The following is a 26293-nucleotide window of genomic DNA, read 5'->3' on the forward strand; positions in this document are numbered from 1 at the left end:
CTTTCAGTCATTCTGTGAAGTTTTGTGTGATTCCTGAGCAAACACTTGGTTTATATCTGTTGTAGTATCCTGACTTTATAAGTCTGCTTGTCTAATATAGTGTGTTCTGTAACTTTTAAAACCAGTCAGATAGGTGGGTGTTATGAAAGAGAAGAGGGATTAAGGTCTCTTCCATCTTTTCCTGATTGTGATTTTTACTGAGGAAAACAAATCAGTAAAATGTTCTTTGCAAATCTTATGCTGTGAGTTATTTTGTAGAAAATTCCAATTAAAGCATCAAATGACTGACAGTCCATCGTTTGTTTTTGTATATAGCTAAAATGGCCAGCAGTCAGATCACCTTGTATGGATAGGTTTGTGCATCAGGAGTATTTAAATGCTTTTCTGAGCAACACAAAGGTGTTTTTTACTTTGATTCATTTTCTCATCATATGGTTATGTTCCTAAATGATCATTAGAATCACCTAAGATGGGCAGGTTTTTTTAAAACTTAGTTACTCCCATTGTCTAATTTGAATAACTTCCTTCCATGTCTTTTCAGTTTCAAACCATCTTTGCCAGTAATGTGTTTTTGGGGTTTTTTTTGTTTGCATGTAATCGTTAGGCTCGATAGAGGAAATTATGTAGACTTCTGTTCAGCAGCCCCTTTCTCCTGGTATTAAAATCTACCTCTTTCCTCTTTTCCTCTGGAAGTTTCTTCACAGCTCGACCCTAGGACATCACAAGTTCAGTGTGTGCAGTACACCTGTCATTGGCTTCTTTGTTTAGGATTTTCAGAGGATAAAAACTAGGGGGAATTACAGAGAGGTGTGCCTTAGCCATCTCTAAATTTTCCTGGCATGTCACAAGTTTTCCTTTACTCTCTGTGATTTTCATCATTTCATTTATTGCCTGTATCCAAGCAGGTAACTTGTTTCCAGTTTCTTGAGTGTCAGGCTTTCTCTCGATGTGTTAGGTATCCACATAGAATTTGAGTCCTTAATTAATCAATAGAATGCAATAATGACCTAAAATCTTGTGCAATGGAGAGCTTGTTTTTCCTTTTCATTGCCTTAGATTACAGTTGCAGATGGCTTTCTCAGTCTTCATATGCCACAATGGTTTTCTTCTGGGATACTAATTTTATAAACATTTCTGACTAAAATGTTGTGTCCTCTGTGTATTGTAGCTATTCAGAAGAAACGTTTTTACTAAGATGCCCATTGGAACCTGACTTCAGTGGCTTTGAAGGTCCAAGTGACACAGTGATATCAGTAACTTTTCTATACTTCCTTTTTTCTTTTCTTTTTTTTTTTTTTTTTTTTTTTTGCATTTGGGAATGCTGAACTCTTCTCCCTCACCCCTCCTTCCTCATTGTTCCTTTACATTTTGGTATTTTGTGGTTTGAGGGTTTTTTTGCTGGTAATATCAGCAGCAGAACTCACTAAAATGCATGATAGTCAGCTGAGAGCTACAATTACAGTGCAAGTCTTGATTAAAATTTTGAGTTCTGAGGTCAGAGCTTGATAATTTTCAGATGCTAAGAATTATGTTCAATTTAGATTAATTTTTATGTAGTCACAAAAAAGGATTTTTTTTATTTTATTTTGACCTTCAGATGCATCATTTCTAATATGAACACCTCTAGTCAAACGTTCCAATTCCCTGAATGCTTTGTGGTGCTTCCACTTGAAAGGAGTGGTCCTTCTCAGCACTGTCCGTTCATTCCTTCCCTGGCACCATCCCCCTTTGTGCTGACACAAGCATGCACGAGACTACACAGCGAACTAAATTGGGGAACTAATCCCTGTTAAAAGTAATCAGTTCTTTTTGTAGTTCCTTGCCAGTTGTCTACATGAATGCTTTTGCTGTAGAAGGGAAGGGAGTGACACAGGGATGGGAATGAGCAGCTGAGGGAGGGCAGGACTGCTCCTTTCTTGTGGCAATGCCAAGTTGTACTGATTTGAGGGAACTAATGGCACTGCAGCATAAAGAATGGATGTGTTGGAACTTCCCAGTAAATAAGTCAAAAAAGCATCCCCTCACACCCAAAAGCCTCTGTATTTTTTCATGTCTTATGTGAACTGTGTATTTTGCATTTGTCCACTTGAAATGAAAAGAACAGAATGCTTCAACATTGGGTAGCTGAAATAGAGCAAATGGGTACTTAAAATGTAAGGTATTAAGCAATTGCAGTCAGGTGTGCAACATCCAACATTATACACAAAGTTTTCACAAAGACCTTGACAGGAAAGGAAAAATCAGAAAATTTAGATATCTAAGTTAGATTTGTACAGTAAATGGGGCAGAGGGTTCTTGTGAAAAACAATTTGTGGTGACAGAATCATACCACATTCATATGTGAGAACAGAATGAACGGATAAAGGACACATGTGACTCAGATTCTTCCTAATACCTGAGTATGTGGCACTCATTTAAAACAGGGCTTTCATACTGTTGTGTTTATGTGAAAATTCTTCATTATTTTCAGAGTGAAGTAAAAGGAAAACATTATACAACTGTAACAACACTTTTGTGAGTCACTTTACAAGTCTTGGACTCACATCAATCCATCATGCTTCTGTCTACAGGACTGTAATATGGTAGCGGAGAGAAACTATTGCCTTAGAATATAGAAGTGGATGTCGACTCATGCTGAGTCAAGAAGTAGGTCTGTCCCTTTCTGATGCTTCTAGGTATTTTGATGATTTCTCTGCCTACTTTTCTGGGTACCTGGTTTCTGATAAAGTAAGTTGCTACAGTAAGAAAGCTTCAACCCAGCTTTTTGCAGTAACCGTCCTTGGCTCTTAATTTTCACATTGCCAAAAAAGTCACATATGTGACAGCAAGAAAAAAGAAAATGTCATCAAAATTACAGTTTCTTATTAAAAGTTCAAGCCCAGACTGAAATTCTTGGGACAAATAGGTCCTATGGCTTTGTTCCTGCCAGCTTGAGTTCTATCTCATTTACCATTTTCTATAATATGGAATTATGCAATCCAATCATGTATCACTCATTCCTCACATAGTAAGTCTGAGTCTGTGATATGCTCATTTTATAGAGGTGTTTGCTTATATGTTCTGTCCATCATCCCAGTAGAATCACCAATGTAAAAGGCATTAGCTACAATTATATTTTTTTGCAGAAGGAGTTGGCAGTGGAGAAATGGAAGCAGGCACACCACATGTCTTGTTTCAGCTTTTGAATAAATTTGTCTATTGAGGTGCACACACAAATGACTTCAGGTACTTGCTTCTGCTCTGAAGTTTTTGATTTTTCTTCTGCTGCATGTTGGAGGTTTCTGATCAAAGAGAAAATCTTATGAAAATGCCTGCAGCCCTGCTGCTTGGAGTTGTTAGCTCTACACTGTTATGAAATCTGAAATATTAGATCTTGCATTGTGCAACTAATAATGCTTTCCTAATATAAGGACCGTTTATCATCACCTAATTAATTTTTTTTTTTAGATAATGTTCAGGAAGATAAAGCAGAAATTTGCCCTTTATTAAGTTCATATTTTTTGAACCAAAACATTAACAAAAATGTTGATTGAATAGTTGCTTGACAAAGATTAAATAACACAGAAGAAGTGAGAGGGAAGTGAAAGGAATGATGAACTGGGGAGACTTTAATCACATAAAGAAGAAACAAGACTATAGAAGCATAAAGTTTGTAAATAAAGCCTGATGTCAGGCTGAATTTGCTTGGTAATTTTTTTTGATCTTCCGTACCAATTATTCCTAGCCAGAAGATTGAGTTAGAACACTTATGTCAAAATAATTTAGCAATTCTTAGGGCTTTATCTATTTGCTAGTGATTGTATAAGTTCATCTGTTTTCGACAGTGCTGTATGAAGTATGAAGGGATGTGCAGGGTCCTCTGTCACTGGAATTCCTAGAACATGATCTGTAAGATCTTTAATAAGTATGGCTAGCTGGTAGAAATATATGGAAAAGTTAAAACAGTATAAAAGCCTTTTCAACTGAAAACATTATTCAGAATATATTGCAAGAAATAGTTGAGAGGAATTATTCATTGACTGAGACAGTTCAACAAGCACTCCTGAAGAGTGTAAGAGTGGCCCTTAGCAGTCATCCATTGTCATGACTGCAAAAAGGTATAATGACCCTACAACATCTCAAGAAAAGGAGTACAGAAACAACTGTTTGTGTTGGCTTTAAAACAGCTGTATCCCATGCTGCTAATGGTGTAACTGAGACAATTCACAGCATATTCTGAAACCTATCAGGAATTTGGGTGCCCATGGGTGGATAGTTTGTGTTGAATTCCATTCTGCCATTAATCTTTCTGATTAATTGAACATTTGGACAAGTAACCCACAAAGCTTAAATATATTGCCAAAACTCCTTGTTGTGGCTGATGAACTGTCAAAAATTGAATGTTCTGTGAATTTTAGCTAAAGTTTTTTATAAATGGTCAATGCTGACAGGGATATAACCCAAGGCCAGACTGGACAATTCTAATCAGTTTTCCCTGTCTTTCCCTGCCTTATTTTCTATGCTGCACTATCTGGGGGCCTCCAGTCAAAACCTGATCTTTCTTATATGTTAAAGGCTGTGTTCTCAATGCACATGTACTGTGTGCTGATTTAATTAATTAATTTTGTTACAGTCCTGTATGGGTTGAGGAGAATTAAAGGTTACCCTTTTATCTATTGGACAGAAAGATGTATCAAACAGAAGCGATTTCAGGATCTCCTAAGTGTTTGATTGTATTGGCATTTAATATAGCTTAATCCACAATAAGATTACAGTTTTGTTGCTATGTCAAAATGCTAAAAAAGCATTTGTATTTATTACATTTCATTATATAAAATAGACTTTTATTCTCTCTTTTCTTGGCACACTTACAAAGCAAGGGATTCCTATTTTGCAAAGGTGCTCTAAAGGTAGCAGTTTTGGAAGATATAATTTGTCAGAGAATTTCAACAAAATATTCAAAATGTTTTAAATTTTCAATATGAAAACTAGGAACATTGAGATTATCATGAATACTGCTTAGTTAAATGATACGGATTTTTTGTTTTGTTCATTCCATAACTTCTTGGAGTGCTTTGCGTAGCTTTATTTTTTTATTTGATTGAAAGATCGGTGTATTCCTCTGTGTTAGTACTTTAGTAATGATTGTTAGAACACTTACTTCAAAGTTAAAAAAAAAAAATAAGAAAAAGCAAATCCACATACACTTAATTTCAAAAATCTTATAAAAAGGAAGAAATAGAATGCCTGATGTTCACAAAACGTGTTTTTCGTACCCCGTTTTCAGATCGGTGTATTTAATGACTGACTTGTTAGGATGTGTCTAAATATTGTAAAATGCCCTGTATGTTTGCACTGAATCTCATCACTTCAAAGAAGCCACACAACTTTTTTTATATTAGCAAAAATGTCAATGTCAAAAATATAATAAGAAACTTTGAAATTAAATTACAGCTTTTGCATATTGACATTTAAAACATATTTAGTATTCTGACTAGTTTTATAACCTATATGACCTGTACAGCATGCTTTTGTTTAAGCAGCTTGTAATCATTTTTAGTAATCATTTGTACACACTGAGAAACCGCATTTTCTGGTTTGCAAAGTAGTAGCTCCCTTTCTGTGTCCTGAGGCAATTAATTAAAACTGTTTAAGTGTGATAGTGAGTGTTAACATTGTTCAAACATAATAGAGTCAGTCTTACAGTGTTTGCAATAACAATTTTCCACATCACTTTTTTTTAAGCGCCAATATTTTTTTGTTATTGAAGAGTAAATCAATTGAACTGTTCCATTCTGCAAATGAATTGGCATTTCTTTTATAAGTAGCCTTTTCTAGTCTTAGCCAATTAATTTTTGTGAACTCCAAGTTGAGCTTCCTCTAAACATCTTTCATTGTTATAGCTTTAATCCTGAATTTCCACTACTTGAAATCATAGTCCTTACACAAAGCTAAAGCATCTTTTAGTTATGTAAATGTATCGCTATAGTTTACGTTACAAGACAAAAAGTGTTTAAGAAATAATTTCCTCTCTCCTATTTTATCTTCCTGTTAAATACTAACAAAATACTGTCCCATGCTGTCAGATACCTGCATTTGGTGAGGAGTTTTTGTTTCCTTGCCACAGATGCCTGTTTTCCAGGTCACCCCTAAAGTGGCTATTCTGATCGTCTTTTTGGGTGCACCTCTGTAGGTTAACTTATTGGCAATATAACCCTTTATTAAATTATGTCTGTATGATTTTATAAATGTATAAAAATTTCAAATGTGCATGTACATTGTATGTGTTTAATTCAAGTACCTTTTTGTCATGTGATCGTCCATCCCTAGTATCTTTGAATTCATTGGCTTGTTTCAGTTAAATATGACAGAGGTTAATCATCCTGAATAATACATTTCCTGTAAGTTTCATGAAAATCTGTAGCCAGCAAAAGAAGAGAGCCTACTAGCACCCTCATTATGAAAAAGACTGAAGCAGCCACAAAAGACAGATGGAATGAGTACTCTAAACACAGGAAAACGAGGCATTTGGAGCTTGCGATTCCAAGTTGCCAGGTAATCTAGGCATAAGACAAAAGTTCCTGCCAGGTAGTCTAGTCACGAGCCAAAAGTTTCGAGGATTTTGTCACTTGTGCTCCTCACAGAATTACTTACCTCTTTTTCTGAAAAAGTGTGTTTACTGTTCTGATATGGCTTGTTGAGATGTTTTGTTTGAGTTTCGGGAAGATGGTCTATGTAGTGAAGCATGACAGCGTATTTCCTGTCACGTTACAGGATTTAATTTACTGCTCTTCAGTCTTTACCAGTTACAGAAATAAGCTGTCTAGCAGTGACAGCTCCAAGGTAAATGAAATGCTGTCTCATTTATTGGCTGATTTATTTATGCTCTGAGCCTTTCTAGCAGTAGACTATAACTTTTTTTTCTTGTTTGTAGCAGATTGCTAAATGGGAATGGCAATGGCCATTGTTTGATGGAGGCGCTCAAACAGGTTTTGACTTAGCATGAGGCATGCTTCACTGCTGTTGCTGGGATGTGAAAGCAAGTTCTCACTGGTATTTTATTTCGTGTTGTACCTATTCAGAAGTAGAAGAATAGGTCACAGTCCATTCTTTTGGAGCCCTGAATAGTAAAATGGACAGCAGATAAAAGGATGTAGTAAAGAAGCTTGCTTTTCAGGGAAAAGATGAACTTTCATAGAATTTCTTTTCTCAGAATGATCAGAAAGCCTAAAGTTCTATTAACATCAATTCCCACTCATTTTCCTCAGTGTTTTATGATACTCCAAGGTGGGTTTTTTTCCCCCTGTAAGAAAAGTAACTTATGTGTGAGTGAAGTATCTTTCTCATTGAATCTTCAAGTCCACATTTTGTTGGCGGATAAGATGGTTTGTATGTTTATTCTTAATTGTTTATATCTGAGTGTTGTCTATTTCAGAAGTGAGGTGATTTTTTTTAAAAAAATTATTTACTAGTTAAGGTTTATGAAGGAGAGGGTGAAGAAGGAAAAAAGACACTTATTTAAAACTTGGCCCTTATCCAAGGCCAGTTATTAGAACAACAACAAAATTGATCTCCCAGTAAGTCTTACCTCTTTATGGGATACAAAGCTGGCATTGTGGGAGCATAATTCTAAGCAGAATTCTGCAACTGTGCACTTAGTGCATAGACTGCATTTTTCATAATGACTGGACATTTGCTTCTGGGTCTTCGCTTCCTATCACAAGTTATATTAAAACATTATCCAGGAAGCTTCTGAATGTCTCTGCGTGGGAGGTTTACCAGCAGTGAGCCTTGGATAACAGTCTCCTGCTGGTGCTGTCCATTGAAGCACGGTTGAACTGTGCTCTAGCTCCTCAAAAATTCTTAAAGTATAGCAGTTTGAACAGCTAGTTTTTTCCTTCGTCACCATGATTGTTTCCAGATACAGCAGCAGAAAAATGATGCTTTGTTTCCCAAAGGTACTAGAAAACTGGCAACTCAGTTCTCAGCTGTCATGGTGGGAGGTGTGATGCGAAGTGAATTCAGAATCCTGGAAAAGTTGACTTAGAGTCCATGTACGGGATATAAATCAGAAAGCAGGCTGAAGCATTTTCTGAACTGTAACAGAATCAATGAGGAAGGCTTTGCTGAGTTTAGTAGAGCCAATTTTTTTCTTCAGATCTCTCTGCTTGACTTCCAGATAAACTACTTAGACCTTTGGCTGGTGTCAGAATGTTTCAGTTTGGGATCAAATGGCTATTCTTGGCCCAGATTACTTCTGGACATTGTCCAGAGACAATATTCTTTAGGGGTGCACTGAAATCACAGAAACAGCTTTCTCCCACTCCTGGTAGCAGACCAAAAAATGCTGAGATGAATGGAACCATGCATTAGCTGCTTCAGATCAAATTGATGTTACTTGCTCCTTTTCCTTGGTTTTAGAGAATTTGGGGATTAATTGTGTAAAAGCGCTTGCATGTCAGGAAGTTAATATTTTAAAAAAGAGAGTTAGCCCTGTTTACAGTCTTTTATTTAGTTTTTCCACTTTGCATATGGATGGTGGGATGAAGGGGGAATGTTCCTGATTTTGATCACTGCCATTTGATATAGCATATGTTCCAGTTACCCTTCTCAAATTTGTAGTAATTCTGATGTTAGCTTAAAGGAAGAGGTAGATTGTGTTCTCTTTCAATGCAGTTTTCTTTATTGGAGATGTGGACAGCAAAAAACTGTGATAAATGCATACACAGCTTCTTGTATCTGAGTAACTAATTATAGTTCAGGGGTTGAGAGTGACTGTTGAACATGAGGTTTCGTATTGGAAATACGTCAAAATAATATGAAAATAAGCGTTCTGGTTTTTTGTAGTATTGACTCATATTATTCAGGTTTCTTCTCTGCAGTGTCCTCTTTTTGGCATTCTAGTTTTAGCCTCTTCCTTCATGTTTTCTCAGAACTAGCAAGTGGAACATGAGCACACAAGGTACAGTCTCTCTAACATTGCAGTGCATTCCTATTAGGCCCAGTTCTGATGAGAAAACGGCTTAATTTTCACAGCCTGAAGCTGGAGGATGCTTACTAGAGGTGTAATCCATAAATTTAGTGCTTAACTTTAAATAACATTTTTTTGAACTTGTGCAAGCTATGCACTTTTTCCCTTCTTCAATAGATTTCCAAAAGTGTAACAAGTGGTTAGAAACTTTATAATATGTTGTTACAGAATGGGAAGTATTGGGCTACTCAAAATTTGAGCTTTACTTGTAAGTTACTCTGGACCAGTAAATTAAACCTGTATGTACAGTTTTCACTTACATTCTTTCTAAATTAAAATTCTCTTAACTGTAAAATTAAATTTATTTGGGAAACTGTCACAAACTGCTTCGTAGCTGTATAGTTTTATGTTGTTTATTTTTCAGGGTCTTCAGAATAATTTTTGTATTGAGTTATTTAAGGCAGAGCACTTCTAAGTTCCTTAAATGATACACTTTCTAAATATTTGATGATTTAGAAAATAGTGATGGGATGATTATTTCTACTGGTGCAGGTTGTTTTGTGAGATCTTTTGTTTTCCTGCTGTGGGAACAACAGGGCTTTGTCCCTGTAAACAGTTAGCCAATGAAGTTACTGGATTTGAATTTTTGTTTACAGATTAAACAGAAGTGAAAGAAGCTCAAAGCTTGCATTCCAAAACTGATGACTTTTTTTTTTTTTTTCTGGGGGTGTGTGTAGGGTGGTGGGGAGTGGAAATTGTAACATTTAGAATATAGAAAAGTAAATCTATTACTCTTGGTATTCACTGCAAAATATTTAAGCAGCTAAAAGTTCTTTGAAAAATGCATGAAGTTTTGGAAAAGATCTTTTGTAGTTCTATTTATAAATTTGTGTTTCTTTCCTGAAACTATGGTGAGCCCTGCATACTGTCATTCTTTCTCAATTGTAAACATAGTTTCGGTACTACCACTTTTGCACCAAATGCTGTTCCTAGGCGACTGCTGACGTCAGTTGGTGCAGCACAAGAAGGTTTGTGTGTTTATCTGCTGCGGGCAGACTCTTAGAAAAGACGAAAGTATGTAACTAGATTAGGCCAAAGAGATTGCTGCTTTAAATAAGGATACGTACCGTTTGCAGTGTCATTCTTTATTTTTTCTGTATTTTATTTTGATTAACAGTTGTATCTTCTGTTGCATATGTCACAGTAACTAGTTTGCAGGAGATAAGGAGGACTATATATTCTCTTTGCTATTGCTTTAAAGGGGTAGCCTTTTTTCCTTCTTTTCTATAGCATAGTTAGAATGAGAATTTAAAAGGAGTATGTGTTGTGGCATAAAGCTTTCACATAATAGGGCTATTAGAAATGAAATCAGGCATACAATTTCCCGTTCCAGTGAAACATATTTACTTAAAGATTTTTGGCCAGAGTCTATACATTTGGAAAAACTGGAATTATACTCTTGGAATAGTTTACTGCATGCCTTTGTGTCAAATAGAGTTAGAGTAGAGCTGGTTTAATGACCTTTGTGATATTTTTTTGTCTTTCGATTATACTTGCAGCACACCCACAATGAATAAAACTTACCTGTAGTAAAAACTCTTTGTAGAAAATCCTTTTATGAAAAAGAAAGGAAATAGCAATGAGACTGCACTCATGGTAGGCCAAAGAACAAAACTAAGAAGTTTATAGGAAGTAGTCGTACTGGATGGTTTAATAAGGCAGGAAGAAAAATGACAAGCACAGAATCTCTTCTTCACGTTGAACAATAGAATCAGCAACTTACAGAACTGAATAAAAGCAGGTAACAATTGCTCCAAATTAACTTAAATCACAGTAAAATTAAAGAAAATGTCAAGCTAAATAAGGTCCACTTTGAATGTGGCTGTGGTGATGGTCTTGCTGGTTTTGAAGTTCACCTCAATCTTTTTACCTTTCATGTACTGTTTGTTATATTGTGCTGTCCAGTCTGGCCTTGAAAATCTTCAAAGATGAAAGCTGCACAGCCTCTCTGGGCATTCTGCTTTACCTTGTCCCACTGCTTGTGTGTCGTCATAGTGAGAAATTTTTTTCCTTATGTCTAGTCTGAACTTTTCATTTCAACATTGCCTCTTGTCTTTCCATTACACACCACTGGATACAGCCTGGCTTTGTTGCTATGATGGTCTCCTCTTAGACACCGGCAGGCTGCTGTTAGGTGCCCCCCCAAAAGCCATTGCTTCTCCAGACTGGACAAGCCCAGCTCCCCCAGCCTCTCCTCACAGGGTAGGTTCTCCAGTCCTGTAGTAATCATGGTGGTCCTCTGCTGAACTTGTTCCATGTTATCAACGTGTGTCTAGTACTGGGGACCCCCAGACTGGATGTACCGGTCTGGATATGGTCTCACAAGACCCGAGCAGAGGGGGCAGTCATTTCCTTTAGTCTAATGGCTGTGCTGCTGTGAATATAGGCCAGCATACATTTGGCCGCCTTTGCTGCCAGGGCACACTGCAGGCTCATGTTCAGCCCTTCATTCTTTTCAGAACAGCTCTCAGCCTCTATGGCTTCCTCCTTGCCAGGTTCAGGGCTTTGTGTATGTTGCTGTTGAATTTTGTAAGACTCCTGTTCACTCATTCTTCCAGTTTGTCTAGGTCCTGTTCTTAAACAAATGGTGAAGTTACTTGTGAGTTTCATTAGTAAAAAAGCATAAAAATGCCTCAGATTAAGAGTTCATTTAGCTTAGTATTCTGTTTTTATTCTCTGATCTTTGTCTAAGATCAAGTTTAACATCTGTTCTTACCAGTTAAATATCTTTAACATCCTTGAGTTGAACTATTAAACAGATTTTTGGGACTGAAAGATGGGTTAGAACTTTATCCTGTGTGTCTGCCTGTTATTGCAGTGTCTCCAGAAGAAGCACACCAAGGCAAAAATCAATAAAAACAGTAATCATAAGTTGCTGCTTATTATCTTCCCATCCATTACAAGGGCTAATGTGCAATTAAATGCATTAAAGATCATGGGGGAAAAGAAAGTAGTCATAATCAGAGGCTGATGGAAGGATAAAAATACGATAACATGATGCTCTTCCTGCCCCACCCACTTGTACCACCTTCCTACACTCTCCCAACTTCCACCTGTTTTCAGCTCAGAGGGCTTCCTAATGTACTTCAGCTATTTAGTTACAAGTGCCTGTTCAGTCTCCTCTTCAATTTATGGGCCCTTCCTCCTTTGCCTAGTTTCCCCTTGAACTTATTTAAGCTTCTTCCATCCACAACTTCCTTTGATAGAGCAGGTCACTTACTACCTGCTAGTGAAAAACTGTCTCTTTTTGTTTTGGACCTGACTTGTCCTAGCTCTTCCTAATGGCTTCTGGTGCTCGTGGTCGGTTGAGTTTAACTTTCTTATGACCAGTTTCTTAGGCAGAATATGCAACTATCATGAGTTCAGTGTAGCAATATACATGACGTCTAGCAGTGAGAATAACTAATTGGTTTAAAAATTATTTTAAGGTGATTTGAGAGACCAGCTTGATATGTCAGAGTTCATGACTTTGTATATTCTTAGATTGAATATAATGCAGTAATACATAGTTTTGCTGTTTTCTGGCAGCTGGTAACTGTCTGCCATTAGGATTTTTTGTTGCAGGATAATGCCACTCAGAGTTCTGCCCACCGATAGCAAATGCTCTTGTGCAAAACGCATGGAGAACAGAAAAATCTGCTCACTGTGAAACGATACCATGCTATTAATTTCCTTTTGCAGGGGAGAGTTGTTGATTCTGTGTTGCGTGAGATCAGTTGTAATTACTGTAACTGTCTTTGCATACTTACAAAGAAATGGCAGCATTTTGGACGTACAGTTTGGGTTTTTACAAGTTTTTGTTCTGTGGGTTCTGCTCTTGTTCAGAGAGCAAACGTATGTTTTTGTAATAAACGGATTATTCAAAAAAATATCCTTTCAGTGTCGCTGACTTCAAAAGTCAGCCACAGCCGAGATCCGAAAATACAGTTTTAGACACAGAAAAGATCACTCTTTCCTTGTTTGGTTATGTGTTAACAGTAAAATGAATAATAATTAAATATTTTTTACAAAGGTAACTCATTGTTTATGACTGATGATCCTATAACAATCCGATTTCAAATTCTAAAAGCTGCTGATCTGGGATACTATAGAAAATATATTGAATTTCTATAATTATTTTTTTTAATGATCCTGTTTAATTTGCTAAACAGTTGCTGTAATCTTTTCTTGAATTAGAGGTATAAAAAATTTAAATGAAATTTTCAAGAACACCTGTGATTTAACCATAATTATCTTAAATTGAGACAAAGCAACAGGCTTTTATTACATTTCCTAACTGCAGTACAACCTATAGCAACCATTCTTGTCTCAGGTTTCTTAGTTACCTTCCTGATGTTCAATTAGTTTGTGAAACTGTAACTGGGCTCTGATCCAAAAGCTTCTCTCTGTAAATTTGTAATAGACATATTGAGAAGCATTTCTCTCTAGACTTGCAAGAAATACCCGTGGTGCTTTTTATAACTTTTGGGAAGTTATTTGCTGGATTATTAGTAGTAGTCCAGTGGTTACTTTTCAAAAAGTAACATTTTCAGTGCAGCATCGTAATATATTAAAGCTGCATTATTTCATCATCTAAGGTTTTTTCATAGTTTTTCAATACATCTTAAACTAGCAACCACAATTTTAAAATTCTGAAATACAGTGTACAGTCAACAGAACTTTTCAGAACACTTTGGCTCATTTGCATAGGAAAATGGTTTTAATAAGGAAATACTAAATTGGGAAGATGTGTGAAGTTAGTATGAAATGCTGGAAATGGAATAATCTTTCACTGATAAATGGCTAACAGATCTTGTTGTTTTGCTCATTGTTTATACAAAAGTTATGAAAATACAAATTTTATGTAACTTTGATCCTGTAAAAATGTCCTGAAAGGCTAGGAGACTTCAACAGGTACAGCTTAATTTTGGTTAGCATGTGTTATACAGCAATTAATAGGAAAGTTGGCTGATAAGGTGCATTTATAAAGTTGCAAATCAAATATATTTGTACATAAGTGGTGAAGATGCTTTCAGTCTCTATAGCCCAGAATAAACACTTCCATGAGGTTCACATAGGGCTGCCAAAAAAAGGAAAGGTTTGTAGCTAAACTAGGCATGATATCTGAAAGAATCAGTTTCAACTCAAATATGGTGATGCCTAATGTAGTCTTTGTTCTGTGATTTCCTTTTGAGTTGTTCTTTTTTGGAGGCAACCGCTTTAATGTGTTGTTTCTAGAAACAATTCATAGCATATTTTGTGAAATATTACCTATTCGCTTTCTACTCTTAGTAGCTTTGCCTCATTGCTATATTCCAGAAACTGACCATTCTTTTTGGCCAAATAATTGGTTCTCTTACATGCTGTACAGCAGTGGTCCACAGACTACTTGGGATGGCTATTGGTTACTACCCCACTTTGGGTTACAGAAGTTGCAAGGGAGCTTCCATCCCTGAGGTAAAAACTTAACTGCTTGTTAGTATTTGGAGTAATAACCCTAGCAGAAATGAGGCTTGAAATGGAAATTACCACAAGGGAAATAAAGCTGGCAACTACTCCTTTTGGTATAAAGGGAAGATGGGGATACAGGGTAACATTTATTCTTTCATAGAAAACCTCTACTATTGACATAACTCTGTGACCTCTTGAGGTTCCTTTCAAACAGAGTTATCCTAGAAGACTATGTACCTGTTGGTGTGAAATTTTGTGTAGACATAGGTAACCAGTTCAGGTACTGCTGAGGGCATGTCTGCCATAGCATATAATTCTTCTGAGGATGTGAATCTTAGGAAAGAAGGTTCTGAGTCAGTGTCGAACTCCAGCCACTGTGGCTACTGAGCTAGTACTACCTCAGTTTTTACCTTGTAGTTCTCTAGGAATTTTCTAACATACTCTTTGCTAGCTTTTATAAATGAACTGAAAGAATCTTAGTATCTTTGGCTACCGCTCATAACTCTTCTGTCATTGTAGAAATAGTCCATACAGCTTTGTATGTCCCACCTTTCTTTTCTTGGGATTTAAACTTGCAAAAAACTAGAGATACTAATTCCTTTAACCAGTACCTCAAACAGTCCGTTAGCTTACTGTGTAAGTAAGCTAACGGCATGTATTAATTCTATGTTTCAAAAAGTGGTGGGACCAGACTAAATGTTTAGTGTTCTGAAATGTGTTTTGCATACCTGTAGTATGTTCTCACTGTGTAGCACAGCAGTAATAGCATCTGTGTTCAAATCATATTATGTCCTCAAGTATCATTAAAACCTGAAAAATTCTGCTAATGTGATATAAATCTTAAGTTGTACTGATGTTTAACTTAGCATTTTGGTTAAGTCTTGTGAGGTTTGGAGGAAAATGTTCATATGTGTTAACGATATTTTGCAATGCTGTCTGACTGCAGCATTAGTTGCCTTTAATGTCAGTGACAAAACTCCTCAAAAATTAAAACCTCTTGGTGTTTTCAATTTAGTTCTCTTGTCCCCACACTGGTATGAAACCTTTGTTGATTTTGAATACTGCCGTTTAATGCTACTGAAGTAATTAACTACAGAATGAGCTTTGAAGTCTATTTTACTTAAAAGCATTGAGTCTGTATCTTCCTTTAAAGAATTGTGTTCTGTTATGGAAGAATTATCAGAAATTTGCATCTTTTAAACTGGGGAAAGGAGTGATACCATACGATTCTTGTCCTTCATTAGATTACATCTGCAAAGTATGTAATATATAATGAGTAAACTACTTACATGATTCACATTAGAATTTTTGAACTGTTTTACTCTGTAAGTGCAAAATCCATTTTAAAATTCTCAGTTTGTGAAACATATCAAACTTTTTTGTCTTTCATAAACAGGTTACAGGTCGATTTTGAACCTACTGATCTTTAGTTTAACTGCTGGTACTTGAGCTACAGAAATAATTTTGAAATCCTTCTGTAGACCTGTTCCTGAAGAAATATTTGATGCATCTTTACTCAATTAATTAGTGAATCTTGGGTTTTTTGTGAGTGAATAAATGTGCAACAGAGGAACCCTGACGTAGGAAAGGTGGTGGATCACACAGCAAGCTGAAATTTCAGTGCTTGATCAGGTTAGAATCTGGTAAGGCCCTGCTGGATGTCACTCTCCTCCATTAGGTGGAGGTGCTACACTCTCTTTTGAGACTGATTTGTGAAGCTTGTCTTCATTAACTATTATAAGGCTTGAAGCAGCTGTTTGATGAACTGGATAACTAAGAAATCATTACCAAACATACTGTAACAGAAAAATATGCTCCTAAGGTCTACAAGAATTCCTCATCGCATCAACAGTTTACTGGATTTATGTTAATAGGACTTTAAAAATTGGGTAGTCCTTTATGCCCAGATTTATCAAGAAAGCTAGAAATTAATAGTGGTATTATGGGTAGAAATAACACAGTAGAAGAGTTTGCAAAAACTATCTTGCAAACCAGTCTAAAGAAAAAGAAGAACAATATTTCTGTTTTTTAAAAATTGTTATCTATGTGTTTAAGATTAATAAAAAATCTTGGAAGTCTAAAGAATCCAGATAATTGTAAATTGGTGGCTATTGAGTGAGTTGGAGTTAATATTGGTATTAATTTAAACTGCTAGATAAAGAATAAGTTATATGTCATGACAGGAAAAAAATATCTTGGAAGCTAGAATACACTTCATAAAGCTGTACTGTGCAATGTTAGTACTATTGAGAATTACTACTAAATATTAATTTAGATAGTGCATGTGAGTTAAAACAATAAATATTTTGTGTAGATAATGTGAATACGTCTTCAGCTGGGTATACCTATGAATAATTATGGAAATGCTTGCAGGCACTTGTCGGTTCCTGGGCTGGCAGCTAAGAAATCAGATAAATAGCTAAGAATTTTTAAAAATGTTTCAACAAGATTTTTTCTGTCTTCAGAGATCTTGCATTTTGAAGCACCTTAAGAATTTTAAAACTATATTAATGTAAAAACATATCACTATGTAGATTGTTTAGATTTTTGCATGAAGGTGGGGTGCTCAAACTAAATCTTTTGATACCACCAATGATTGTTTATTGAAGCAGCCATTCAGAGAAACCAGAAAAGGTAATCCAACTGTTAACTTCTTTCTGAGGAATATTTAGGATCTGTTTCAAAATAGCAGAGAGCATCTTTGTAATGACAATTGCAATGTCAGCGGTCATTCAGAATTCATATTGGAGCAATGGAAACCAAAAATCCATTACACTTGTGCTCAGAAAAAATGTTAAAAAAAGGGGGGAAAGTAAATAAAATAGAATCCCTGCAGGCGGCATAGAGACAATTCAAAGACATTATACTGGAAATTTGAGACAAATGCGTGCCATTTATCAAAACAAGATATAAAGATATAAAAAAAAAAAGCCATGATTAAACAGAATGGTGAAAAAGGCTCATAGGAAAAAGTAAGCATTCTTGAAAAAAAGTTAGGCTTGTATTTAGAACACAGGTTAAATGTAATAGTCCAAGGCAGATAAAAAATAATACGAAGAGCAGCTTGTAGAATATATAAAAAATTATTAATTATATTTATACAAATACATTAGAAGCTTGAAGCCTTCCAGAATGCCTGTAGGACTAGCAGGTTCTAAGAAATGGAAGGAGCATATAAGATGAGGCCACAGCAGGAAAAGAGAAGATTATTTTTGATAATGCTTGCTGTGGTAGAACCTGGAGAAAAATCATATGCTGAAGTTTACAGGCAATGTTTCAGAGGGTTTAAGGCAAATTTAAGTATCATAAAAGAAATTTGTTGAAGGAAGACCAGGAAAATGCCAGGACCAGATAATGCATACCCAAGGCTCTTGAGAACCTTGAGGGTGAAACAACTAAATTGCTGAATGTAATATGCTTTTTACTTAAAATTGATTAGGTCCCAGCTTGACTGCAAGTTGGCCGATGTCATGTCACTTCATGAAAGTTCCCAGAAGAGCTCTAAAGAACTGTTGGCTGATAATCATGGCTTTCATAGCAGACAAATTGGTAGAAATCATTACAAACATTAACATTACTCATTTTGGAGAAAGATGATGTTTTGGGGAAGAGTCAACACAACTCAACTTGACTTTAGCAGGTCTTGTGTCAAACATGAGAATTTTTTTAAGGAACCGGCAAGTTTGTTGATAATAAGGATCCACCTGACACAGTGTGCTTGGATTTCTAAAAGGCAAGATTGGAAAATGGAAGAGAAAGAGGTAACAGGGCTAATCCAAGCTATTGGAAACCCTTTCATACAAGGCACTATGAGGGCAGCTGTGGGGAAAGTTCACTCCATCCCAGCCAGACTGAATATTTATACTGTTTGTGTACCTTCCACTTTGTCACTTTAATTACCAGTTATTAGGAGTTTGAGGAACTCTAAGAATCTGATTTGATTGGAATGCCAAAGGCAGGGGCAGCTGATGTATCTGACAGTAAGTATTGATACAGGAGTTGCTTTTATTTGGTGGATTTTGTTAGCATGATGCCATGGAGTTCGTCTTGAGGAACTCAAATTACAAGTACCTAAAACTCATTTTTATATAATGCTGTAGGTCATAAAAATGTAAAACCTGGGCTGCATATAGACATATTTGAGTAGAGATTTGTATGATTTATTTTTTTAGCTCTGCACATAGGAGGAGAACATTTGTTAGGTTAGGTAAAGGGTTCTGAAGTGAAGTCAAATTTTGTTAAGCCTGTCTAGCCAAAACTGATTGGTAAATTGATTTCTATTATAATCTAACTTGTCTTTGCCTCCATTTTCCCAAATGAGAACTGCTAACTTGGCACATAGACTAAACTTACCTTATTCTTTCTTTCTTTTGATTAAGACCAATGTTGTCTGAAACTCCTTCGTTGTACGGCAAGACTGGAAACTGAAGAGGAATGGCCTTTATGACAAGGATGTGTGTATTGTTATCTTTGTGAAAATCTGCTTTCAGATGGCTTATACTTTTTAAAAATTGTATTTTGTATATGCTCAATAAAACTTTCATCTTTATAGCACCGTACCTGAAGATTCCACCATCATGAGTATGATCCTATCTGAAGTGGACTTGGCCTATAGTTTCAGTTGTGAGCTTGAGCTGTGCCTGAGAACTAAACAGGAGGATGCTTTCTTCTGTGCTTTGTCCCTCCCTTGTTTTGTCTTGCCTGATTTGATTGCAGTAAGGATAAGAACTGGATATGGTGGTGGGGAAGAAAAGAAGTTAAAAGATTTTGGTAAGCAGGAGGGAAGTAAGTTGGGACTGAGGGAGTGGAGGTGCAAATGGTGGTTTGAACTTGAATGAGAATGGGATAATTTTATATCTGGAGTAACGAGACTAACATGCTAGACCAAGAGGTTGTGATGAGAAGCTTGAGAAGTAAACATAGTTGTAGGTAACTGGAGTAAGGAGGTAAGGGATGCATCTGGATTAATGATGGAAGGGACATGGCTGTAAATGTTGTATTTGAGAGAACAAACAGAAGTTTGTGCCTGCTGAGGAACATTGCAGTTCAGGAACCTGAATGACACCATCTCCCTCTGTTGCAAGCAACCACCTTGAGAAAGGCTCTTAGTGCTTTCTAATATTCATCTGAATAAAAAATACTAACCTGACTTCTACTGTTGCTTTTTCCAATGGGGCAGATCTTCTGGTGGCTTGTCACTCCATCAGTGTGGTGACATATGGTGGAATTTGGGAGTTTTGGTTTGTCATCTTGAGAAAAATTAGGCATTAGCAATAAAAAAGCTATTTGGAATATTGGAATTGAAAAATTACATAGTTCTGAAAATAAAGGTGCTTATGATTTTGAAAGTTCAAATTATATAATTCCATGCCACTCAAATCCTGAAATTTGTGGTGCAACACAGTGAATAATGAGAGATTTTGTTTTGTTTTCTCACTGTAGTTCCCAGTTCTGTGTGTCCCCAAATAAATGTAAAGAATGAGTCAGAGGTCAGAAAAAAAGAAGTGATGGGCTTAGGCTTGAGGCAGTTGTATATTACATTGGGGAACTGAGTTTTATTCTGACTTGGTCATTGAAATTTCTTTGTGTGTGTGAGATCCTTGGTGAGTCACTGAAGTCTTAACTTTTCCTAAGTGGTTAGTAAGTGTGTGTGTGTGTATTGGTTTGGTGGTTTTGGTTGTTCTTTTTGGGGGGGGGGTTGAGTTGTTTTCAGACCATGGATCTGATTTGTAGTAATAGTAACCACTCTTTGCTGTAGCCGAAGGCTATCAACGTACTTTGAAAGACGTATCAACAAGGTACTTTGAATGCCTAAAATCTATGTAAGTGATGAAAGAAACTGACATCCAAATTTAGCAGGATTATTTTTAATTAATTTTGTAAGAATTTTTGTGAATATTCCGGTGTTATCATGGCAGGCACTATACTAAAGCCAGAGGAAGTAAAAAAAAAAAAAAAAAAAAAAAAAAAGTTTTTCAACTGCATTCAGCAAGTATGGAGCCATACACTGGACAATAAATAAGCAGAGTATTGTGCTTTCTGTGGACCTGATCCATTGTCTTTCAGGTGTGACAACTCACACTTGCTATATTCCTTGTTGACAGATTTCTGTCTCATTTACCTATTTGTAAATCCCTTAAAACTAAGTCCTCTCAGTATATTGACAAGGAGTGTCTTTGCTGCTTTTTCTATTTATACAGACGTTATTAGCATGATATATTCTTAACACAATTATTGTGTCAAACTTGAGGCTACCTTATGAGACTGAGAATCTGAGATACGTTTTCTACATTGAATTTTGAAAAATGTTTTCTGTTCACCTGAATAAGTGATGAACTACTTACACGCATCACCAAAAAGGCGTATGACAGCTAATTAATTGTTCTGCTGCAATAGAACAAATTCTGTCAGTTATGAATGAAATTTTTGTTTACAATACCTGAACACGTGGCAGTGGTACTGTGATCCTAAAACATTAACAACAATATTTTTGATGTCTAAAACACAGTGAGTGCTGCTTATGCAACTAATATGCATGCGTGTGTGTATATGTATATTATACTATACATTACTGCAGATTTTTATATATTTCTGTTCAAATATTGGAGTTTTATGTACAGTAAAGCATGTGATGCTTTTAAGAAATTTGCAATTATGCTTTGCAGTTTTGCTTGAAATGTTATACTAATAGCCTAATTCACTTCTGTTGTACGTGATTCTGATAAAGCCTTTCCTTTTCCAGCAATCATTTATCTTTTTGTCAGGTATAGGCTGGATGTGTTCAGAGAAAAGAATCTTCGATAATTAGAGATATACAATAAATTCTGTAGTCGATAAGGCTTTTTAAGAGCTATGTCTTATTTTGTTTCAGGGTTGAAAGTATGACAAGAAAAGATCATTTTGTGGTTGTAATAGCTGAATGACGAAGAATCTTTGATAGTGTTGTTATGCTGATAACCAGTCTATTTCAGTTGCCATTCTCTCTTGGTCTGTCTTTAAAATATTTATCATAATGCTTTCATCTGTCTTGGCAGAGATGGAGAAGGTGGTTGTTTGGTTTTTTTAAATAACATTATAGAAATCTCATTAGAAAATTAATTAGTATTCTATTCACATTTTGGAAGTTTGGAAGTGAGGTCACACTAAATGTGTGAAATAGAAATAAATACTGATTTGTTTCCTTACTTAAAATGGTCTAAGTTAACCTTGTACTCCATAATCATTTAGACATGTGGGTGGGTATATTGCTATGGCTTGGCTAGTTTATCATACATCAGCTGTTCTGCAGTAATTGCACATGAATTTGCTTTTATTTCCAGTGTAGTAATACATTCCCAGTATATTTTCTCTGAGGGGTGATAACTTGAAGTATTTTATTTTTAAAAAACAGTAAGAGGCTTTATTCAGATGGAGCAGCTGAAAAGTAGCAGCTTGCACCACACTAATTGCCTAATGGATGGGTCTGAGAGGGCCTAATGGTTAGAAAAATGTCCCACTTCTACGTGAAACTGCAGCGCTTTTCCTGTCTTGAGTCATGCATTACCAACCTATTTCTACCAGCTGAGAAAGCAGGTAATTCCCATTTCCTGGAGTTAAGAGACATATATAGAGAGAGCTTTGGATTTATCAGGTTGCTTCAAGAGATTATTATAATGTTTGTGCTTTTATTACTATATTAATAACTTCCAAGAGTTTACTTTGCACTTTCTTTAGAATACTACAAAGAAATTTGGCCTACTGCTTGCACAGCACATATAAGAATGTTAAATGGGTTGATTTAATTTATTACATTAATATTAGGAATCTCAACATTTGTCTGGTTTGAGCACAGGTTCAGTTAACACAATTTCTATCCCCTTCATTTGACCCAATAGTTTCAGATGCTGAATGACAATTTTAAACTGATAATAAATATCTTTTGAGCTGTTTTTCTTTTTCCTTTGGAATATCTAGTTGGAGAGCTGTCTCCACCGCTTTGGCAGGCAATTTCTGTCACTTAATCCAGTGGCATCCAAGTTTTTCTAAATTGTGAGTGAAAAACAGTCTCCTAGCCTTGCACTGCCTATATTGGTGCTGTTCAGAATGACGGATTTTATCTGCCCACTATGTAGCATGCAGATTCCTCAGTAGTTTAGCTTCTTCTCCTTTCCCACCAGCCTGTAGCAATTTAGTTCTAACATTTGCATGTTAATAGTATAAAAAAAGTCAAATTAGCATCTTTTACCACCAGTAATCATTTTCTATACAGACTGATGAGGCTGTAATGAACCAGTTATGAGAGGGCAACTCATGAATATAAATAGTCCCATTTTACAAGTATTTTGCCAAGGTCAGTGGGAGAGAGGAGGGAGGTCAGAAGTAGCTCCTTAGTCACAATCACATCTGGAGCTGAAACAAACTTTCTTTGTCTGTAGAACTTTGGCAGTGTTTTAGAGTTGCCAGAGTTTAGATGCTAAAATCTGGGACAATGGCAGAGAACTAAATTGCACATACATAGATTAACTGTGCATGGAAAGTACAATTTATCTGCATAATCACTTTTTCGGGATGCCCTGTAGCTTTGATTTGTGCATGTTTGGGAAAACAACTGTTACCACAGAAATACAGGAAAAAGCCATACCCTATATGCTTTTCATAAGGCATTGGATTTGACCACTAGAACATAACATCTTAATTATACAGGACATCTGGCAGGCCTATGTGGTTCAGTCTGCATTTTTCCCTCATCACAGAGGAAATATTAATGCATCAGCAGAAGCATGCTTTGGATACAGCGATTATTGTTCAAGATAGCACTACTGGCACTTGTTTTTGACCTCTAAACTTGTTTCTGCTTGGCAGTGGCTTTTGCTATTGTCCAAGTGCAGACTAGTGTCTTCTCAAAGAAAAAAATATTTTTGTTTTCTCTTATCTGTCAGTCTATCCACTTAAGTAGTTTCTGTTATGATAATATTATAAAATGCGACTCACAAACTGCCTCAGAGTGGAGAGAGGGGAAAAAAAGCATGTCTGCAAATTCCAAAAAGGGTAGTGCTTATGTGATTCTTTTTGCAGTTTCTCAGTTTAAAACTGGATTTTAAGGAAGCTGTCTTGGGAATGTAAGCTCTTTAGGGGAAGAGGGCACAAGTTGTCTTAAAATTTAGGAACTCAAGACAGCAAGTTATGGCCGCAAAGAACACCATAGCCAATGGACATGGTGGTGGGTACCTTCTAGAAAGTATTTTCCAGACAAAATAATCTCAATTTTTTAAAGGTACATAGCAGTTATTTTCCTTCCTTATCCAACGTGTCAAACTGATGGGGTACATAAACTTTTTCTATAATTACTGACCAATCTTGTAGCTTCACTGAATAAATATTTTATATTTGACAGTCATTATACATAATCAGTCTCAAATAATACCATAGTGATTCCTCTCTTGATATGCTTGACGAGTGAAAAATAAACCAAGCATTGCATCCTCATGCCCCCTGAAACATTCCCACAGGTTTGAATTACTGTTGGATATGGGACTTGCCACTTTCCAACTTCAGGGGTTCTTACGTTACAGTTCAGCATAAAACTGTGGTGCCATTTAGATTTGGGAAACTTGAGGTACTTGTATCACCGTGGCCATTAGGTAATTTATATGTCTGAAATGAGAGTTGTGGTAAAAGGTTTTGAACGTGTTTAGTTTTTTCTGCTGTGGTGAGGAATGGTTCTTAATCTGCTGTTATCTGGGCTGAATGAAGGCAGGAGCAACATTAGTTTCCTTTGGGCATCATCTGCCCAGCGCAGTAGCCTTCCCATGCGACTGATGAGTAGCAACAGCATTAAGCTACTTGAGTTACTTGCTTCCTGATATCTCAGATAGTTTGTTAGAATGGTTGCTTGGAAATGGATTACTATCCTTAGACCTTTAGAAGTTTCAAATTTTAATGCGGTTTAAATTTAGTGTTCAGTAGTTGTGTGTAAGATTGTGACCAGCATGGGTGTTAAAGCACGGTGCTAGCCTCAGTGATATCAGAGGCTGTGACCATTTTGAAGTAGGAAAGCTTTTTAGGAACTTCTTTGGGAAGGGCATTATTAGCTTGCTTCCAAAAAGGTTCATTCAGTGATGAGAAAGCCATAGTGTAAACCGTGTGGCTCTGATAGCTAGAAGCCATCAAATAATTCTTCAAAGAAATATTTTGGATCAATCCAACGAATAGTGGAAGGATGTATTGGATTTTTTTATTAGAATGAAGAAATTGATGATGGAGAAATTGGCTTTTTCTGTATATTTCTATACCACTGGAAAATCTATTGGTTGCATTAGTTTTGTGTTTTAATAGTGAGTACTTATATCCTCTTTTGTATTTCAAAATATAATGCCTGGTGTAGAAAAGCAAAGAAGGCAAGAAGCTCAAGCAAAGCTAGTATGTATCAATGGTGTGACCTCTTAAGTGGTGTGTCACCGTCTCCCCAAAATATCATAACTAAGTTAATTTCTATCCTAATTCTAAAGCTATTCAATGTGTTCAGTTACAGACATACAAGGATATTATTATAACTTTTCAACAATTTGATATGAAGAAAGGAAAAAATACTGGGACTTGCTCAAAGTTTTAAAAATCTGTTGATCTCAGCTGGGACTGCCAACCTGTTGTGCTCCAATCTGAGTTGTGCAGTTTGTGGAGTCACACAATGGTTGAGGTTGGATGGGACCTCTGGAGGTTGTCTGCTCTGACTCCCCTGCATAAGCAGAGCCGCCTAGTGCCAGTTGCCCAGGACCATGTCCACAAAATGAGTAATGACCTGAATTGAAAATAGCTTTTTGTCTGGGAAAGATGATTATAGGAAAGCTAGTCTTGATTTTTCTGTAATAGACTGAAGATTTTATTCTGTTTGCTTTCTCTTATGAAGATCAAACATAACATGGCTAGAAAAACTAGCAGAATTACTAAATATTTTTAATCTTAATTTTAAGAATTAGTAATTTTTTATTGTTGTTCCTCTTTTTTAGGAAAATTGTGCAGCACAAAAAGCACTTTTAAAAAATATATTGGCTATTACATTGAAAAATAACTGATAAAATTAATTCAGCTGGTTTCTACTGAAATGTGATAGGCTCAAAATGTCTCAATGTAGAATGAAGTTTATTTCTGATGTAATACTTCTGACTTTGCTCAGTTTGTAGCTGTCTCTTTTTTCCTGCAAATATCTGTCATTTTTCTAATGTCTTTAAATGCACAAGTGTTCATCTGGTCAGGTTGAAGGGGTGCTTTTTTTTTTTTAAAAAAAAACCAACAGCTTGGCATTATTATGCATAAAAAAATTGGAAAATAATTCTCTAGTAATTTTATACACTTAAGTTGTATTGTTATGTGTGAACCATATAACTTCCTTTTCAATTGTCAAGTTAAACTTGAATCTTGCTCAAAGGGACTTAATTACAAAACCTGAAATCTTACTCTTTCTACAGATTATACATTGCATAAAAATGCATTTTCTTTTCTTCAGGTTTTTTAAAAAATGCTTATTTATGGGTTTAAACTACCCATAAAATCGGAAGTACTCTCAAGTGGAATGGAAAATTTCATAGCTGTGCCCTGGTATGGCTGACTAAAAATGTTCATACGGTACTTCAAGCACTTTTAGTATGCTGGTGTCTGACAAATGGCTTCTTGTTTGTCAGATGGTCTGAAATGGTTACTCTTCAGCTTATACTTCGTGATACTATTGCTGCTTTTACTTTGTTACGTAAATGGCAGGCCTCAACATACACATTTCTGTCCTGTAAGGTTCACTTGCCATTCCTGGCAAGTGTTTATACTATCTGTATAAATAATGAAGTAATAGTATGCTTATAGGAGGTCTTTCTAAAGTCTTTT

General features: G+C 36.0%; 2 protein-coding genes and 1 long non-coding RNA gene across 3 annotated transcripts in view; 2 read left to right on the forward strand and 1 right to left on the reverse strand.

Moving 5' to 3' along the window:
• The window catches only part of RIC3 (RIC3 acetylcholine receptor chaperone), a 415628-nt gene that overhangs the window by 370253 nt on the left and 19082 nt on the right, over positions 1–26293 (forward strand). The window lies entirely within an intron of this gene.
• PDE3B (phosphodiesterase 3B) overlaps positions 1–26293 on the forward strand; it is an 87394-nt gene that overhangs the window by 17936 nt on the left and 43165 nt on the right. The window lies entirely within an intron of this gene.
• Positions 1259–10748, reverse strand: LOC308070603. Its single transcript, XR_013930779.1, has 2 exons — positions 3388–10748; positions 1259–3346 (listed from the first exon to the last, which is right to left on the reverse strand). It is a non-coding gene; the product is annotated as an uncharacterized lncRNA (long non-coding RNA).

The sequence above is a fragment of the Falco punctatus genome, assembly GCF_963210335.1.
Source record: "Falco punctatus genome assembly, chromosome: 10".
Taxonomy (NCBI): Eukaryota; Metazoa; Chordata; class Aves; order Falconiformes; family Falconidae; genus Falco; species Falco punctatus.